Below are 19,503 nucleotides of genomic sequence, written 5' to 3'. Positions count from 1 at the left end.
TAAAATATAGGACAACAGCCAGCCACAAAGACATTTCTTTACCAGTGTGGAAATAAGGACCAGAATAAAGCGTTAAACAAGGTAAAAGGTGATTCTTTCCGGGCAGTGAAGGTAAAGGAGAAACAGAGGGGAATTGACAGGAAACTGTTGTCTGTAACCCACATGTGTCTAATTTTGATTTGAGAAAAATGAAGCATGTAGTCAAAAGAATTGGTTCTTTGGCCAGAGACAAGATTGTTTGGGTATTTAAAAAAAAAAAAAGTATTTATGTATTCAACTTTGGGTGAGTGAACATTAGCAAGGCACAATGTGTGAAAGACACCTCCTTCGCCCCCGGTCCCAATTTTCCTAGTCTCCCCTAGAGACAACCAATGTTAGCACTTTCTCTTCTTTCCAGAGAGGAAGTGCACATACAACCAGATCTATACAAGGTCTGTACATCCTTCTTCCACTTCCCTTCCCGCTACAATGTTTCCTAAAAACACAAACAGTAGCTTTTTACAACTGCTGTCATCACCTTCCTTTTCCTTTTATCAATTCATCTCAGAGATGGTTGTGTCAGCAATGAGCTTCCTCATTTGCCTTTTTGTTTTTTTTTTATAGCTGGGTGATATTCTCGCATGGGTGTAGCAACAAGATATGACAGTGCCTCTTTCCCCACAGCTGCACCAGCAGTGTGTCGTCAGACTTTTGGTTTGTCATCGTTAGAGGGGAAAAAAGGTATCCCGGCCAGAGTTTTGATTTTGCGTTTTCTTTTACGTGTGAGGTTGAAAATCTCTTCATATGGTTAAAAGCCATTTGTATTTCTTTTTTTTGTGAACTGAGTATTCATATCTTTTGTCCATTTATGTTGATTTGGTTTTTTTTCCCTCATTAATTAGTGGGTCTCGTTATGAGGAAAACTAGTCCTTTGACTCTTAATAATAGCAAATATCTCCTGTTTGTCTTTTGACTTTGCCTGTAGGTCTTTGTCATGCATCAGGCTTTGATTTTTCTGTAGGCAGATTTTCTAATCTTTTTGGTTATGTTTTCTGGGGTTTGTGTCATAACTCAGAAAGGCCTCTTGGGGAGTAACAGAAATAGTCCCCATGATTTCTTATAGGACTTTTCCTCTTTCTTCTCTCTTTCTTTAATTATTTAAATCTTTTATCTATTGGGAATGTCTATTCATGTGAAGTGTGAGGTGCATATCTAACCTACCTTTTTTTTTCCCAGCGGGCTAGTGAGAGTGTTATTTTGGGGAGGATGGGTATAGGGTCAGGAAGGTAGGGCAGTGAGCAGAGAAGAATATGAAGAAGTTTCCCTGGCAGTGGGTGTAGAAGAAACTGGAGTGACATGCACAGTCAGGAATTGCTGAGATCATCCAGGTGAGAGGTGAACCCAGGGAGGCCTGAACTAGGGCAGAGGCAGCAGATAAGATAAGAAGTGGGGAGAGGGTCCTGGAAATAGAATCCACAGGACTCAGTTAGTGGTTCAATGGGGAAAAGCAAAAAAAAGATGCCTGTTCCTGCCTGGGTGATCTTTTATTAGCAGAGAGAACTCAGTGTTGTAATTTCTAGCCTCACAGAAGCAAGGTACAAGGATTCAGAATCAAAGACTGAAGATTCCCTGGGACACCCCCAGAAGATGTTCAACAGGGTGTTGGGAAGGTGGGAGGGAGTATCAGAGATTGGAGGAGGAACTCCCCACTGCTCTCTTGGGGGCCAAGTGAAGGAGTTACACATTCGGTTCCTTGGCTGGACAGGGTGCACCCCGCCCTGAGGGCGATGGCATTCATCTCATCTGTTGGAGGGACAGGTTCCTGACAGACTGGACCTGGAAGTCTAGAACTGGGGCCACAGGAATAATCCTCTCTTTACACAGGACTTTACTATTTTCAAAGTATTGGTTGTTGGTTGGTTGGTCCTGTTTTTAAAGATGGAGAATGGGCTCTGAAGGCAGGGAGTTTCCCACTGTTCGAAAGGAATTCGCAACAGAGCACTTAGTACTACTCCTACTACTAATAGCAATGACTTCCATTTCTAGAGCACTTACTACTGCACTGAGTTAAATCCCTTAGGAACACGAGTAATACTGCCTGATCCTCCTGACCCTATAAAGAACGACAGCAGGAGGCAGAGGTGGGATTCAGACCCACCACCCAGGCAGCCAGACATTTCACGCCCGAGGGCCCTCCGCCCCCTCCCCGCCTCTTCGGTCCAGTCCGCGCCCCCTGCCTGGTCACTTCCCGTCCTCCGCCCCAAGCAGGTCCGCATTCTGGTCCGGGCCCTCTGCGGTCAGGTTGTCCCGACCCGGGTAAGGGCACTGGGCGGTGGGAGAGAGAAAGCGCGAACACACGCGAGCGGCAGCCGGCGGCAGCAGGCCAGGCCCCGCGGCGCACAGCCATGGCCCCGCGGTGACCCACGAGGCGGGCCGGCCGGGGCAGGGGCAGCGCGACCGGCAGCAGCAGGGACGGTCGCGCCGAGGCCACGGCCGCATGCGGAACGCGGGGCGAGGCTCCAGGGCCCCGGCGCGGGGCGGGGCCGCTGAGGGGGCGTGGCCGTGCCGGGCCGTACCAAGAGCTCGGATTCGCCGGGGGAGGGGAGGCTGGCCCCAAGAGCGCGCGGCGCGGTTGGGCGGGGCGGGGCCCCCGGCGGCCACGCCTCCACCCCCGCGGCCGGCGCGGGCGGTGGTAGCGTCTCAGTGGTGCGGGCCTGCGTCCTGCTCAGGTGGCCGCAGTGTAGCCGGGCCGCCCGTGGTAAGTGCGCGCGGTCGTGGTCGCGGGCTTGCGAGGTCAGGGCGCCGGGGTTCAGGGTGCCGGGGTCCGGGGCCCGACGGCTTTTGGCCGCTTCGGCTGCCCTGACCCTCGGCGCTAGGGCGGGCTCTCGGGCCGGGTCGCTGCGTGTCTCAGCTGACGCTCGCGCGGGAAGTGCGGCTTCCTCGCTGGTGCTTCCCGGGGCGGCCTTTCCCCTCGAGCTGACCTCTCGCGGCGCCTTGAGGGTCGTGGTTTCCGCGGCCCAGAGCGCTCGACGGACCCCACGGCCGAGGGCCGAGTCTTGGCGTCAGAGGGCTCGGGCTCCAGTCTCCGCGCCGCCATCCTCAGCTAAGCCACTTTTCCTCTCAGAGACTCAGTTTCCCCGTCTGTACAATGGGCCTCAGGAGGAGGGCAGTTATTGAGGTAACTCACGTAGGAGACGCTCGATGAATGCGCCTGGGACCCGAATCTGACCCTGCAGCATCAGGTGGGCTCAATCGAGGGCTCCGGGGAGCCTGCCAGCCCCGCCTCTCCTGAGAATCGCTCTGGGTGCGGGGAAGGGCATCCCTGGGGGGCAGTGCTCCTCCCGGGCACGTGTCTCGGTGGCAGCTGCGACACATCTTTGCCGGGCTCTGCTGGGCAGCCGTGACACCCTTAGCCGTGACACCCTTAGTAACTGGGTAAGAGGTCGAGGTCTCCTGGGAGGCGAGGGGGCTGCAGGGAACTTGACCTCAACTTTTTGCTTACATTTCTCAAGACCGTTGTGTAAGCTAGTGAACGGTACTGAAGAGTTTGGGTTCACTTCAGAGGACGTGGCTGCCTCCTTTTCTTAGACCCATCAAATACAGTCTTCCCTCTGAGCTTGGCCAAACTGGAGAATAGTGGTAGCGCCAAGGGAGACTGGGCTGGAGTGGGTAGTTCTGGTTTGAATCTTGGCCCCTTGGCAGGACACTTAACTTCTTGGAGCCTTTGTTTCCTCCTCAAGGAGTACAGATGGTGATACAGCCCACTCTGCCACCCACACAGGGTGGAGGTTCTGAGGCTCAAAAGAGAGGGTCTTGGTCTTGGAGGGTGGCATTGAGAATTGTAGTATTCCGTACTCGCGGAACAGTTAACTAACCGTCTGGGATCCAGTGCCCCTACCGTGCAGTGCTGTAATTCCGTAGGCCCTCTCATTTGGGGACAGGACCTTGATTAACTACTTCCAAGTTCCGCCTGGACAGATCCCCTCTGAGTGGTTGTGGGGTTGGCTTGATCAGGAAAACAGTCCAAAAGTCCCAGTTGGTAGAGCAGCAAACTCAGAAGGGATCGCTTTCTTTTGTCTGTGTCCCTCTAAGGAGGTCTTCTTTTCTTTTTGAGAGAATGGGCAGTTCTTGGGCTTCTCATGATTTTCTTAGCAGCTGAGATGAGAAACTGTGTCATTGGGCAGAGAGCTTAATCATTGTCTCAATTGTCCAAAAAACAAGGCTGCATTTCAGAGAATGGAGTATTAGCTTCCAGTTGTGTTGAGGTGTTGAAAACTTTCGGGGGTGGGGGTCTTAATTCTCCAAAATTCTTCATGTCTAGCACTTGGAAAAAGAGCAGATAGGTTTGAGATGCAGGGAACCCCAGGGATATACTTCAGCACCTGAAAACAGGGTTGACCTCAGCCGACATGAGTAAGGCAGGTGAATACTTCTGGGTGGTACGAGTTTGTAAATGGCCACAGGATTTATTGGTTGTCTGGCAAACCTGAAATTTTAGGATCTGCCAGTGACTCCCTTAACCCCTTGAAAATCAGGATCTGAGTTAGGTAAGTCCACCTGTGTTCAGGAGAGTATTTGGAATCAGAACTGCTTGGCACATCTAGAACATTTATTGGCTAGACCTATGGAATGTTTCAGGTTAATAGGAATTTAGCTCTTAAGCAGTTTTCATTCCCCCACCCACCCATGGAACCTTCCATGGTTCCAGAGAGCCCAGCTGCCCCTGCAGCATTTCTGCTTCCTTGTGTTTTAGGAAGGAGCAAAGCACAGGATGGGGGGAGGAGGGGTCCAGGAACCTGACTTCCAGCTCAGGCACTAGCACCATGTGCCTTTTGGCAAACCACCCCAGGCCTGTGGGCCTCGGTTTAGTGCTTTGGGATTTAACTTATATGTCAGATTCATTTAAAAATTAAAATCAGAAAAAAATGAAATGGAGAAATGGCTGTTTTTATAAAAATGTGTTTTTTTCTGTTTCTAGAAATATTAAGTGCTCATTATTTAAAAAAATAAAACTATTAAGAAATATGCAGTGTAGTTAGCATCCCTCATAGCCTTATACTGAGATAAAAAAAAATCACTGCTAGTGGTATAGTATACGTTCTCCAGATATTTTTTCACATATAAAAACATTTATTATCTAATTTTTTTTTACTTAAAACAACAGAAATGTGCTACTGTTTAATTTTGCTATAAATTTCAAACACAAAGTCATGCTGTCAGTCATACTGTTTTTGAGGCTTGCTTTTAATTACTTACCATGATATATCACTGTGTAAAGCTCTACCTCATTCTTTTTTCTTTCTACCTCATTCTTTTTTTTCTACCTCATTCTTTTTTTTTTCTACTTCATTCTTTTTTAAAACCTCATTCTTTTTAAAAATGACAGAATATTGGGCGCCTGGGTGGCTCAGTTGGTTAAGCGACTGCCTTCGGCTCAGGTCATGATCCTGGAGTCCCTGGATCGAGTCCCGCATCGGGCTCCCTGCTCAGCAGGGAGCCTGCTTCTCCCTCTGACCCTCCCCCCTCTCATGTGCTCTCTCTCTCTCTCATTCTGTCTCAAATAAATAAATAAAATCTTTAAAAAAAAAAAAAAAATGACGGAATATTCCAGTAATTGATATTATTGAAAAAAATGTGTTTTTTGCAGCTTTTTGCTCTTATGAGTTCTTCAGCAGTGAGTAGCCTTTGTTCTTTATCTTTGTACGATTGGGCAAATATTTTTGCATTATGAACTCCTAATGGATCAATGGATCAATGTTCATGAACTTTTCAATGTACTCATTTAACAGATACTGAGTACTACATGCCAGGCACTATTTAGCTGTTGGAGTTTTAGTAGTCAACAAAACAAACAAATCCTCCGTGGATCTAATCTCTTCCTGGGGACAAACAACACACATGATTTGTCAAATGATGATAAATACTTTGAGATAATAACTTTTTGTTATATATCAGGTTCATTTAAAAATTAAAATCCGCAAAAAAGTGAAATGGAGAAATGACTTTTTATAAGAATGTATTTTTTCTGTTTACAAAAAAACAGAAGTAAGCGTTCCTTACTTAAAAAAAAGACTCTTACAGAAATATGTAATATAGACAGTGAATGTCCTTCAGAGCCTTCCACTAAGACATTTCCTTTACTGAGAAAAATAATACAAAGGGGTGTGTGTGTGTGTGTGTGTGTATAGAAATGGTGTGACTTTCAGTATCACTGCGTATTAAACTTCCCTCCAAAAACATTCCCTTGTTGTGTTCCCACCAGCAGAGACTCATGTTTTTAAATTCAGAATTCTCAGGTCGGTTGTGAAGATGAACTGCTAATGGCAGAGATGCTTTTATTTCGGAAAATTTGTGCTAGCATCTGTGCTAAGTTTGTATTATGTATGCACAAGATTGTGTGTGTGTGTGTGTGTTTTAATTCCTGTGATGACTCCAAAAGGCTAGTTTTCATACCCACTTCACAGCTGGGGGGGCGCATCTCAGAGATGCAGTCATTTGCTCAAGGCTAAGGGTGAAGCTGAGGCCTCACCCAGGACCGTCTGCTTCCAGAGCCCCTGCCTTCCTTTTGTGCTGTGTTATTCCTCCTTGCTTCCAATACCAAAGCACCAATAAGTATGTCTGTCTTTTTTAATTAAAAAAAATTTTTTTTGGTGTGGGGGACCTGGGTGGCTCAGTTGGTTAAGTGTCCGCCTCTTAATCTCGGCTCAGGTCTTGATCTCAGGGTCGTGAGCTCAGACCCCGCTTTGGGCTCTGCACTGGGTGTGGAGCCTGCTTAAAATCCTCTCTCCCTCTCCCTCTGCCCCCCACACCCCGCCTCACGCTCTCTCTGAAAGAAAAAAAAGAAAAGGATGGTTACCATAAAAAGCCATATGTAAATATTGTCCTCGGATGCAGGGAGGTGAATTGGGAGGGTGTGCAAGGAGAGCATACTCTCCCGGCTTAGGTGCCCCTAAGTATGTCTGTCTTGTATGTCTCACTGTACATTTCATTATAGTGTAAGGAACATAAGTGAAATGAGTATCTTGGGGAGATAGGTAATGCCAGTTCTCTATTATTATTATATAGGCTACAGAACAAAGCTGCTTTTTCTGTGCAGTTCTGTTGTCTGGCATTTGATAGAAATGTAGACTCACCAGGCAGGTGGGGAGAGGCTCCTGGGGCAGAGGTAGCTTACCGGCTTATCCAGGCATTGGCCCACGCCAGGCCTTCTGTCTTCAGCCATGAAGTGGGAAAAAGAATCCTGCTTCACCTCCTCCTGGGACAGTTCCAAAGGTGTTTATTTTTCAGCAGTTAATTCTTCCCACTCTTGGCAGTGTTTCCATCCCTGTGGAATGACACTTCAAAAACCTATCTTTGGCCCTCAGGGTCCAAGCTTCTATGTTTAGGGCCCGGTTCAGGTACTTGGGAATTCTGACACGGCGGGGAACCAACATAAACAGTTATTGCGGAGTGTGTGGGGTTCGTTCTTGAGATAATGCATGTGAAGTGCTCGTCTTTGGTGCTGAGCCCACCGTGTGCACTCAAGGGAGCACTCAGGTTGAGCTGCCTTTATTTGGGGGTCATGCCAGCCTCCACAGAAGAAGTGACATTTGATTTGGGTCTTGAAGGGTAGGTAGGAATTCACTGAGCCCACCAAGGCACACCTCCCCCCGGGGGGTGTAGGGTGTAGGTTGCATGAGGCTAGGAAGCAATCGGGGCTTCTCTGAAGGAGTCTTGTGAGCCATGCTAAATGATGGGAAGGCTTTTAATTATTTATTTACTTATTTATGTAATATTTATTTTATTTTAGAGAGAGAGAGAGAACATGAGCAGGAGGGGCAGTGGGAGAGGGGGAGAGAGAATCTTAAGCAGTTTCCACACTCAGTGTGGAGCCCGAGTTGGGGCTCCATCTCACCACCCTGAGATCACGTGACCTGAGCCAAAATCAAGAGCTGGATGCTTCACCGACTGAGCCTCCCAGGTGGGAAGGCTTTTCAATAGGTCGATGATGTGACTGGCACAGAGCAGCGTATTCTCGTATTGGCTTTTCGGACTTTCTTACTGTTAGTATCCTCCTTTCTGGGTGAATTCATCATTTGGGAATCTTACTCTGCTTCAATCTGTATCCTACTGTTTCAGCGTTCTGCATCCTCAAGGTGTTTTTCCTTCTCCCAGCCCCCTCCCCAGGTGAGGTGTTTACGTTAGTTGTGTGGTGTACCTGTCGGGATGCGTGCGTGTGTGTGTGTGAAGGTGGTGGAGGAGTCCCATGGGGCAAACCATGGCTCTTTGAAGGCTGGTCTGTTGGTTGGGTCCCCTGGAGCCGAATTCATCAGCTGGTTATGCCTGCTGCTGGTTGGTGTGGCAAGTCGGTTAACACTGGAGTAGGTTGTGAACAAAGCACCTGGGGGACCCAGTCCTTCTTCTGGGTGTCTTGTGGAGAAAACTGCTGATGTGGGAGTCTTGTTTCATTTATAAAGAGGTGACTGTGGTGGGGGAAATCTCCTTTAATTGGGGTGCTGGAGGGGAGAGGCATTCTGATCTTTGCTCAGCGTCTATACACAGAGAATCAGACACACACAGCTCAGAGAATCAGACCCATGCCTCCCAGAAACGAATCAGTTTCAAGGCCAAACTGGACTATAGTGATGGGCCAAACGGTGGTGTCATCAGCCATGGATTGTTTCTCAGAGAATTGGATTCTTTAAGAGATCCTATGGTAGGGAAATAGAATGGAAAAAGTTGGCTTTTGTTACCTGGTTGTACTCACAGAGAAAGATGGACTCTGTGGGGTGTGCCCTCTGATGTGTGACTTACGTAATTTGCTTCTGGGTGAAATTTATGAATTATGTTTAGTCATTTTTTTTATCTCCCCTCATTTTATCTTCAGTGCCTTTTCCTATGACCCCCCCCTCCCCCCCGCATTTACCAAGCTCTGCCTTCCACATGACCTGTTCCTTTGGTGCTGACGTAACAGCACTGTGACCTTGTGGTACTTCGATCCTTGCTAGCACACATCATTGCATTGGGTAGGCTGGGTCTGTACAAAGGTTTGAGGGCTGGGTAGGAACATGTGAACTTGTGCTCACCTCTGAATTCAGAGGTGTTGACTCTATCCGTAGGTCACCTGGGGTTGGTTTCCAACACTGCAAACAGGGATGGTGGTTCTTGAATACACGGGAGAGCCCATCAGCCAATTGTGCCCGGCTTCTTCTAGGGGTAGGGTTTAGATTGGGACACATTCCAGGCATCAGCAAGTTTTCCCATCCGGATTTGCAGTCCAGTGAGGAAGAGCATTTGTTGGTTTCAGTTAAGGGTTTCAGAACCTTTGTGATTGTTTAAGAAACCGAACAGTGTTATGTGGACAGGTTGGGCGCAGGGCTTTATGTAATACGATTCGCAAACTCTAAAAAGTCGGTTAGCATGGCAACAGAGATGAAACCTCCCATCCCACCTGCGGGAACCCTCTGTCCCCTCCCGCCCCAGCTCCTCGCCAGTAATGTCTCTCTCTCCCTGTTAGTGACCTCACGGTCTTCCTGGTCCCTCATGCTCTAAAGACAGAAGACCGGTTGGCCTCTGCCTTCCTCTTCATTCTGGGTTTCCACCACCATGCAGTCCTGTCCGTTTTTCATCTTTGGCTCTCTCTCCCCACCTGCTGTGGTGTTATTGTAGCCCCTTCATTTCCTGCCGCACTCGCCCCTAATTGGCCCCCCTGAGTCCATAATTCCTTCCCACTCCTCCCACTGCTTCTCAAGATCCATCCACGCTGGATTGATCTCCAAGCCCTGCTTGTATCACCCTTCCTTTGCTCAAAGATTGATGTCGCTGTCAGATTGTTTGCTGATTTTCCCTTCCTCCCCCGTCTGCCCCCCCTAAAGGATACGGAAGTGGCTGGTAATAGAAGGAGCCTAATCCTCCCTCCCCCTAATGGCAATATGGTTGGAACAGAATGTGAATTCATTGGGAACAGGGAACCTCCCCATCATTGCCACAAGAGTAAGCCAGTGCATGGTGCCAGGCCAGGCATAAGGTGGGCGCTCACTGGATGCTAACTGGCTGAACAGGGGAGAGAATGAGTGATTATGACTTCTCTCTCCCTAGTCTCTTACTTCCTCCTGCATACGGACTGAGCCCAGATGTCAATGTTGGGTCTGATCTGTGTCTTTCAAGATTACTCTGAGGTGCAATATGAATTTTTGGGAGGATTTTAGTTTTCCATCTAGGTATGACAATTGAAATGTCTCAAGTTCCTCCTGCAGTTACTAGTTTATTCAATAATTCAGCAATGAATCATTTTATAATTGAAAAAGAGAAGGAACTTGGGTATCTCCCCCATAGTATTCTAAGTCTCTCTACATACTTCCAAATCATTACCTGGAGGCCAAAAATCTGAATCAATGTGTTTACTTAAAAAATGCTACTGAAATTAATAAGAGGGTTCTAGTGTAACCTTTGAGTGTCTGTTGTATGTCAGGTCCCGTGCTGGGTATTTTGTGTCTCATGTAGTCATCAGAACACCGTGAGGGTGGTCAGTGATGGGCCCGAGGCTGAGTGATCATGTGCCTAGGGTCCCATTGTGTGGAGGTAGCATATCTGGGGTTTGAACCAAGGTCTGTCTACCTACAAGACCCATGTTCTTTCATGGCCCAACTGGGTTTTAAGTTAGTTGAATTCCAAGGGCAACACACTCCTCAGCCAAACCCCACACCAAGGAAATAACTAAAAGCTGAGAGCCTAGTAATTGAGAGGACCCTGGGAGGCAGGTAATCGTATGATAAGGCAGTCAAGGGCAGCTGTTGGATTAAGCACAAAACTCAGTTCAGAGCTTCCCAGAAGGCAAGCCAAAGAAGGACGGGATTGAACAGCAAGCATTATTGGGAAAAGGAAGCAGGTCAGTTTAGCACGAGAAGCACTTTTCTCTGGGCCTTTATCCGGGGCTTATTGAATAAGGCAGTGGGCAGCAACTTCCATGCCCAGCAGGTGTTTGTAGACCACCTGTGAGTACCAGGCCCTCTTAGAGGTGCTGGGACTGCACTTGTGTGTGGACAGGACCAACAGGATGATGGTGGCTCAGGCCCCCAGCAGAGGGAATGTTCCATACAACAGAGGAGCATGGCCCACAGGGAGCCCTTCCTGGGACCCTCTTGGGTAAGTGCAGAGAACTTCAGTCTCTATTGTAATACTGCATGGGCAGACCTTTGGGGGAATGGGAGCAAGAGAAGACTCTGGGCGGGATGTATTCCTGCAGGCAGAGGGGGAAAGCAGGAGAACCTGGGAGAGTAGGTGGGGGGAGTCCCCTTGCCAGAGGTTGGGAGGCAGGCAGGCCACAGTGGAGGTCATGAGGCTCTTAGCACATCCCACGTGCAGCGTCCTGCCATTGTGCTGGGAAAGTCGAAAGGCCTGGCTTGGCTTCTTCCCCTTAGTGAGTGACCATGGCAGAGCCAAGAGGTGTCAGAAGGCTGTTCTGATCCCGTCCCAGTGCTCCCGGCTGAAGGGCCAGCAGGCTGTACCTTTAAGTGCAGAGTGATGACTTTGGCCCGGGATACTGTGTGGATTTAGCCATTCGGCAGCTGTCAGCCGAGTGCCTGTGCCAGGCCTCCTGAGCTCCGCGGCTCGGAGACTCAAGGAGCTCCCGCCCGACACCGGCCTCGCCCGCATCTCCGGGGGTGGCTTAATTTTGAGCAGCACTGTCACCTGACGGTACCGCCGGGCTGTTAACTGCCAGACGCACCCCAGGTCATTCAGCGAAGCAACTTCGAGCTATAACTTTGCCCTGTTCCGTAAAGGTTTTGCAGGGCAAAGAAATGGAGGAGAGGGTGGTTCTGATGCCCGCTGGTCTGGGTTTGGAGCCTGACTCTACCGCTTATCCGTTCCCTGCCTTTGGACAAGGTGCTTTATCCTCTGTGGTGATTACAGTTCCCGTACCTCAGAGAGTTGTTGTAAGGATGAAATGAAATGGGAGAACGTCCTATTTCAGGGGCTTAACACATGTTAATTGTTACTACAGGTAGTATTTATGTAGATATAAATAGAGGAGGCAAATAGAAAGTGATGGTGGGGGACCTAGGGTTATGGATAGTGTGTGGCTGCTAGTGGCGCTTGGAGTTTGTCCAGAGGTTCCCGATGTCCAGAGAAAGAGGGGAAGACAAATCAGGAACGCGGAGTGACTGCCGATGGGTACGAGGTTTTCTTTGGGGGTGATGGAAGTGTTCATGAATTAGATGGCAGTGGTGAGCGCACAGTGTGGGTGAACCACTGAGTTGTGTGCTCTAAAATGATGAATATTATGGTACGTGAATTAGATCTCCATTTTTAAAAATCCAGTTACTAGGCCACAAGTCCTTGGGGCGCCTGGGTGGCTCACTTGGTTAAGCCTCCAGCTCTTGGTTTCGGCTCAGGTCGTGATCTCAGAGTCCTGGGATCGAGTCCCGAGTCAGGCTCTGCGCTAAGCAGGGAGTCGGCTTGAGATTCTCCCCCTCTGCACCCTCCCCCGCTCACGCCTTCTCTCTCTCAAATGTATAAATAAAAAAAAAAAAAGAAAAATAGGCCACGAGTCCTTGAGCCGCTGGCTCCGCCCCCGGCCGCCCGTCCCCTCAGGCGGGTTGTGCGCACCTGCAGCGGACACGTGCACGGCTCACCACGTGTCTCTGAGCTTGCCCGTGTTTCTTAGCCCTCTTGAGAGGGGGCGACGTGTGTCGCTTCCAGCCTGAAGCATTGAAGAACGGGGGCTGATCCCTCTCACAGGGTTCCTCCCATCACAGCAACTTGGAATTTATCCATTGGGGTCGTGGAGTCACGTGGACAGAGCGGCTTGCCCTACTGAGTCCCCTTATGGGAGCCAAGAGCCGAGCGGAGGCACCTGGCCTTTGCCAGACATTGCGTCACGTTAGGCGGTGAGCTCCTCCTCGGGGTGTGTGTGGGGGTCGGAGGAAGACACCTTTTCCCAGTCCGGTGGCCTAGAGAAATGTCCTCCCTGCCCCTCCGCTAGGTGTGTCGTGTGATGTGGGTCGCCTCTTTCCCAGCAGGAAGCCACAGCAGTGCAGTGGGAGCCGTGGCTTTCGCAGCCCGTGCGGGGGCAGCTGCCTGTGGCCAAGTACGCAGCAGCTGTCCTGGCAACATCTGTCAGAGGGCGGCCTCAGCTGCCAGCCCCGGGAGCACTTCGCGTGACCCAGTATCCCAGGTGACAGCACAGTGTAACGTCAGCCCAGCACCAGAGGATTTTGTGTTTCACCCTCGAAGAGAACGTGGTCGGGGCAGTAAGAAACCGTTATTAGCTAATGGTTTAGTGCTGACGAGCAGTCTTGTAAATGGTCTGATCATCGTGGGTGCTTTTATAGACACCACAGGATGGTCCTCTAGCATCTGATTATTACGGACTTGCTCATGTTGTTGTGAGTTTTTAATAACCCTGTCCCCCAGATCTTGTGGCTTAAAAGCATGGCATGAGTCCACAGACACAGATCACGGAAATGACCTCGGTACACATTTGATCTGATGCGCAGCACAGCCGAATGTCAAGGTGAAGCACGGGCGGAGCGGGGGGTTCCACACATGCCATCTGAGGCCTCAGCCCCATGGCAGTCTCACCTGACCTCTGGTTAATATTGGCCTCCTGGGAAAGGGATGCCCACGTCCCCATCACAGTGTGCCGTCAGAACCCTGGCTTCCTGTCCTCTCGTAGGCAGGATGGTGGGTTGTGAAGCCGCTTGGCGGACAAAAAGAAGGCCTACTGCCTGCTCTGGATGTGGAGCTGTTGCCCAGAGCAGCCTTACGTGGCTACCTGGTCCTCGCTGCCCTAGCGCACTCAGGTTTTGCTGAATCAGCCTACTGCTGGCCGGACCTAGGGTGACCCAGTGTGGGACCTCACTGGGACCACTGTGAGCCAGGAGTTGGACCACCCCCGGGATCATGACCTGAGCTGAAGGCAGACACGTCACCAGCTGAGCCACCCACGCGCCCCCAAGCCATACCTCTTGATCCTAAGTTGTTCTTGATCAGGTGAGAGAACATGGGGAAGGAAGGAACTTTCCTACAAGGCAGGTGCGGCTTCCTGCCGTCACTGAGCATGCGTAGGAAGGAGCGGGGGCAGATTTTATGAAGGAAGTGGCACGTGAGTTCATCGTTGAAGACACAGCTTTGGTGGCTACTCTAGAAAAGGGAAGAACATTCTTAGGAGGAAGAACAGTGAAGAAAGAAGAGGCAGCAGTGTGAAAGATGTGTCTAGGGAAGCTGATGGGAAGGCCTTGCAGGAAGGATGCCGCTGGGTTATTTTTAAAAATTTTTTATTTTTAACCAATTTTTGACTTACAGAGAAGTTGCCAAAATGGTGCAAAACGAGTTTCCTTATATTTTTCACCCAGCTTCCCTTGGTGTTAATATCTTATAAAATTATAATACAGTTACCAAGACTAGGAAATTAACATTGGTATGGTATTATTAACTATAAACCTAGGGTGGGCAAACTTTTTTTTTTTTTAAAGATTTTATTTACTTGAGAGAGAGAGTGAACGAGAGAAGGAGTGTGGGGAGGGGCAGAAGCAGACTCCCCGAGGTCCGGGATCATGACCTGAGCCACCCAGGCACCCCCGGACAAACTTTTTCCGTAAAGAGCCAGGAAGTAAATACTTTAGGTTTCGTGGGTTGTAAGATGTCTGTACAAGTCCCCGACTCTGGTGTTTTAGCAGGAAAGCAGTTGTAGGTCATCTGTAAATGATTGAGCATGACTGTATTCTAATAAAACTTTATTTTCAAAAGTAGTCAGCAGCCTGGGTCAATGCTTGACCATAATTTGCCAACCCCTGAACTAAACAACATCTCTTATTAAAATTTTACTAGTTGTTTTTCCACTAACGTCTTCCATCTGTCCTAGGGTCCTGTCCAAGATCCTGCCTTGCACCTAGTTGTCATGCCTCCGTAGTCTCTTCCCATCTCTGACAGTTCCTTCGCCTGTCCTAGCTTTGTTACCTCATAGAACTCACCCCAGTTGGGGTTTGACCAATGTTTTCTTGTGTTTGGAGGGAGGTAATGCATCTGTGGCAAGAAAACCACCAAGATGGTGCTGTGTCCTTCTGAGTACCTTGTCTCAGGGGGCTCATTACTAGTGACGTCTACCGTGATCTCTTGGTTGGGTTGGTGTCTGCAAAGCTACTATTTTCCTCTTTGTAGTTAATAAGTATCTTGGGAGAGAGAACTTTGAGACCGTGCAAATCCTGTTTCTCCCGGGACTTTTGCCCACTAATTTTAGCACATCCACTGGTAGGTCTCGTCTGCAATAATTCTTACTGGGGATCTGTCTAATGGCAATTCCCTATTTCCCTCTTTCCTCCTACATTTATTAGTTGGAATCTTGTGAGGAAGAGCTGTGCCTTCTCTCCTATTGCTTTATTTATTTGATTATTTATATCACTATGGAGTCATGGGTATTTATTTATTCTACTGTTCAAAACCCAGTACTAGCGGTGAACAATTCAAAGAGGAAAAATTGAGGAAACAATCCCATTTACAGTAGCATCAAAAAGAATCAAATACTTGGGAATAAATTTAAACAAGGAGGTGGAAGACTTTTCCATGGGAAACTACAAAACATTGCTGGAAGAAAATTAAAAAGACGTAAATAAATGGAAAGACATTTTGTGTTCATGGACCAGAAGTCTTAATATCATTAAAATGGCATTACGTCCCCCGCCCCCAAAACAGAACACAGATTCAGTGCAATCTCTATCAAAATCCTCATGGCTTTTTATGCAGAAATGGAGAAGCTGATCCTAAAATTCCTACAGAATTTCGAGGAACTTCAGATGGCCAGTCTTGAGGATGAAGAACAAAATGGGAAGACTCATACTTCCTGATTTCAAAACCCACCAGAAAGCTACAGTAATTAAAGCAGTGTGGTGCTATTATAAGGACAGACCTATAGGTCAATGGAATAGAATTGAAATCCAGAACCTAATTCATACATATATGGTTAAGTGATTTTTGACAAGAGTACCAAGGCCATTCGATAAAAGGAAATAGTCTTTTCAACAAGTGGTGCTGGGACAACTAGATATCCACACACAACAAGAATGAAGCTGGATACTTTACACCATATACAAAAATCAACTCAAGGTGGATCAAAGATCTTAACAAATGTCAGAGATATAAAACTCTTAGGAGAAAATATAGAGGTAAATCTTAATGACCTTGGACTTGGCAGTGGTTTCTCAGATATGACACCAGAACCATAGCAACAAAAGAAAAAGCAGATAAATTGGACTATTTTGAACTGAATGTTTGTGTGCCCCTAATATTCATATGTTGAAATCCTAGCCCCTAATGTGATGGTATTAGGTAGGGCTTTGGCAAGGTAATTAGGTTATGAGGGTGGAACCCACATGAATGGGATTAGTGCCCTTATAAGAAGTCACAGGAGAGGGGGGTGCCTGGGTGGCTCAGTCGGTTAAGCAGCCGACTCTTGATTTTGCCTCAGGTCATGATCTCAGGGTCCTGGGATTGAGTCCCACATCAGGCTCCTGCTCAGTGGGGAGTCTGCTTGAGGATCCTCTCTCTCTCTCTCCCTCTGCCCTTCCCCCCACCCCCCTCTAAAAATAAATAAATCTTAACAAAAAAAGTGACAGGAGGGCTTGTTTCCTCTTTCTGCTTTCTGTCATGTGTGAATATGAGAAAGCAGCTATCTACAAGCCGGGCAGCAGGCTCTCACCAGACACTGGATCTACTGGTGCCTTGATCTGGATTCCCCAGCCTCCAGAACTGTGAGAAATAAATGTTTCTTGTTTAAGCTGTCTGGTCTAGGATATTTGTTAGAGCAGTCTGAGCTAAGACATGGACTTCATAAAAATTAAAAAACTTTGATGCATCAAAGGATCCTATCAAGAAAGTGAAAAGACAGCTCACATAATGGGGAGAAGTATTTGCAAATCATATATCTGATAAGGTTCAAGTATCTAGCATATGTAGAGAACACTCATAACTCGACAACAAGAAAAAACAACCCAATTGAGAAATGAGCAAAGGACCTGAACAGATATTTTTCCAAAGAAGATACACAAATGGCCACAAGCACATGAAAAATTCTCAGCATCATTTGTCGTTAGGGAAAGGCAGATCTAAATCACAGTGAGATACCACTTTACACCCACTGGCATGGCTATTTAAAACAAAAACTAAACCAGAAAAAACTAAACTGATGTTGGTGGGAACATGGAGAAATTGGAACCCTCGTATGTTGCTGATGGGAATGGGAAGTGGTGCATCCGCTGGGGAAAACAGCATGGCAGTTTCTCCATGCGTTAAGCATAGCATGACCACATGACCCAGCAATTCCGCGTCCAGTTATCTACCCAGAGAATTGAGAACAGGCACTCACACAAAGGCTTGTACGTGAATGTAGCAGCATTATTTGTGATAGCCAAAAAGTGAAAACAACCCAAATTCCATCGTCTAATGAATGAATAAGTAAAGTGTGGTAGATCCGTACGTCGGACTAGTAGTCAGCCGTAAACAGGAGTGAATGGCTGACACCTGCTACAATATGGTGAAGCTTGAACACGTGATGCTCAGTGAAAGAAGCCGGTCACAAAGGACCTGCTGATCGTATGATTTCATTCATGTGAAATGTTTGTAATAAGGAAATTCACAGAGACAGACAGTAGATGAGAGGTTGCCAGGGGCTGGGCGATGGGGATTGATTGCCTCCTGGGTACTGTGTTTCCTTTGGGGTGATGAAAAACTTCCGTAACTAGGTGGTGGTGACGGTTGTGCGTCATTTAAAAAAATTTTTTTTAAAGATTTTATTTATTTGTCAGAAAGAGAGCACAAGCAGGGGGAGCGGCAGGCAGAGGGAGAAGCAGGCTTCCTGCTGAGCAGGGAGCCTGATGCAGACTCGATCCCAGGACCCTGGGATCATGACCTGAGCCGAAGGCAGACGCTTAACCCACTGAGCCACCTAGGCATCCCAGTTGTACATCATTTTGAATGTACTCAATTCCACTATACTATACACTTTAAGATGGCAAATTTTAGGTTATGTGTATTTTGCCACAATAAAAAAAATACCGTAGAAATGAATTACACCCCCCCCATCCAAGAACATTATTTATTTGGGTGCTTAAATTGTTCTAGCTTTAGCCATCAGGACCTCCATTGAGATGTCTCCTGGTTCAAGCCCCGTGTTTCCTTGAGCTTTTCCTTAATTTACAGCACTAGAGACGTTCCAGGCTTCTTTTGTTTTCCCATGCACCAGCCCTGGAACCAGCTAGTTCTTTAAGAAGCCCTGGTTCCTTTTATTGGAGAATGGTCTTTAGAAACCAAAATGTGGGTGCTCGGTGACAATGCTGATTTTCACTCTGATCTGCCCCAGAGAATAGGAATGGGAGGGACAATAATCCAGCATTCTTTGCGTGTCTGCAGTTTCCCCCATGTTACTCTCCCATAGCCCTGTTAGAGTTCTCCGCGGTGGTGATACTCCACTTTAGATAGGAAAGTGGCCGAGGGATGTTGAGATTTGCCCAAAGTCCTAGAACTATTAAGTGGCAGAGCAATTTTGAACTGGTGCTTTTCCGCCTAAAGCTGTGAGCCCACTTTCCCTTCAGGCCCTTCTGGACGCTCTTCCCCCCGCACCTTTCTATGACCTGCCATTTTGTGCCTCCCTCGGTCAAGAAGCCCTCCCTAGCCACTTGGACTCACACCAGCCTCACCCAGCTGTGAACTGGCACTGGCCATCTGTACTGTTCATTCTGGCAAGGAAATAACCGCCACTTGTGTCTCTTCACGGGAGGGGCAGAGAACATTCCCTGACTTAGTTTGTCCTCGCTTATATGGCCAGCACAGTGCTGGGCACATAGCATACTTGATGGATGTGGAAGAGCCGCTCTTTAGTATGAGTGGGGTGTTTCACCTCAAGGCAGTTTTACCTTTGACCCTTGTCTTCTATGTCCTCAACCACCAGCGTGTCTGTGATACTTCACAGAATGTTTCCACAAGCATCATTGGTGCGAAAGCCAGGCAAGGACTGATAGCCCATCTCATTGGCCAAGCCTCGGTGAGGGGAAATGATTTACTAAGATGGTGGGAACGCCAGTACCCAAATTTGGGTCTCTGAACTCCCACCAAGTCCCACACCCTTTTCATCATGGCCCTCTGCCCGTTTGGCTACTAATACTGTTTTATAATCAAGTGGACTAGAGAGAAATCAGAGAAAGAAAACAGAGCTGGGGCTGTTTTGCTCCCCTCAGTGTTACAGTCCCTTCTCTGTGAAACCACTTCTGGCTAGAAAAGTCATGAGTTTATTTTTTTTAATTATTATTTTTAAAGATTTTATTCATTTGAGACACAGAGCGTGCGCACAAGAAGGGGGAGGGGCAGAGGCAGAGGGAGAAGCAGGCTCCCTGCTGAGCCAGGAGCCCGATGTGGGGCTCGATCCCAGGACCCTGAGATCATGACCTGAGCTGAAGGCAGATGCTTAACCATCTGAGCCACCCAGGTGCCCCGAAAAGTCATGATTTTAGTAGAAGCTCAAATATGACTTTTGGAAAGTAACCTTGGTTTCCT

At 48.0% G+C, this 19,503-nt stretch overlaps 1 protein-coding gene across 3 annotated transcripts in view; it reads left to right on the top strand.

Moving 5' to 3' along the window:
• The first annotated feature begins 2,242 nt into the window (after nt 1-2,242).
• POR (cytochrome p450 oxidoreductase) overlaps nt 2,243-19,503 on the top strand; it is a 59,932-nt gene continuing 42,671 nt past the window's right edge. Inside the window, exon 1 of one of the 3 annotated variants that reach the window (XM_036112513.2) lies at nt 2,243-2,295. The gene's annotated coding sequence lies outside the window, so the exon portion shown is untranslated. Of the gene's footprint in view, nt 2,296-2,645; nt 2,738-3,200; nt 3,222-19,503 lie in introns of those variants that run through there. The other 2 variants (XM_036112507.2, XM_036112509.2) reach the window with 2 other exon arrangements.

The sequence above is a fragment of the Halichoerus grypus genome, chromosome 6, assembly GCF_964656455.1.
Source record: "Halichoerus grypus chromosome 6, mHalGry1.hap1.1, whole genome shotgun sequence".
Lineage (NCBI taxonomy): Eukaryota > Metazoa > Chordata > Mammalia > Carnivora > Phocidae > Halichoerus > Halichoerus grypus.
The sequence above is the reverse complement of the archived record's forward strand: the minus strand, read 5'-3'. Positions and strand labels throughout refer to the sequence as shown.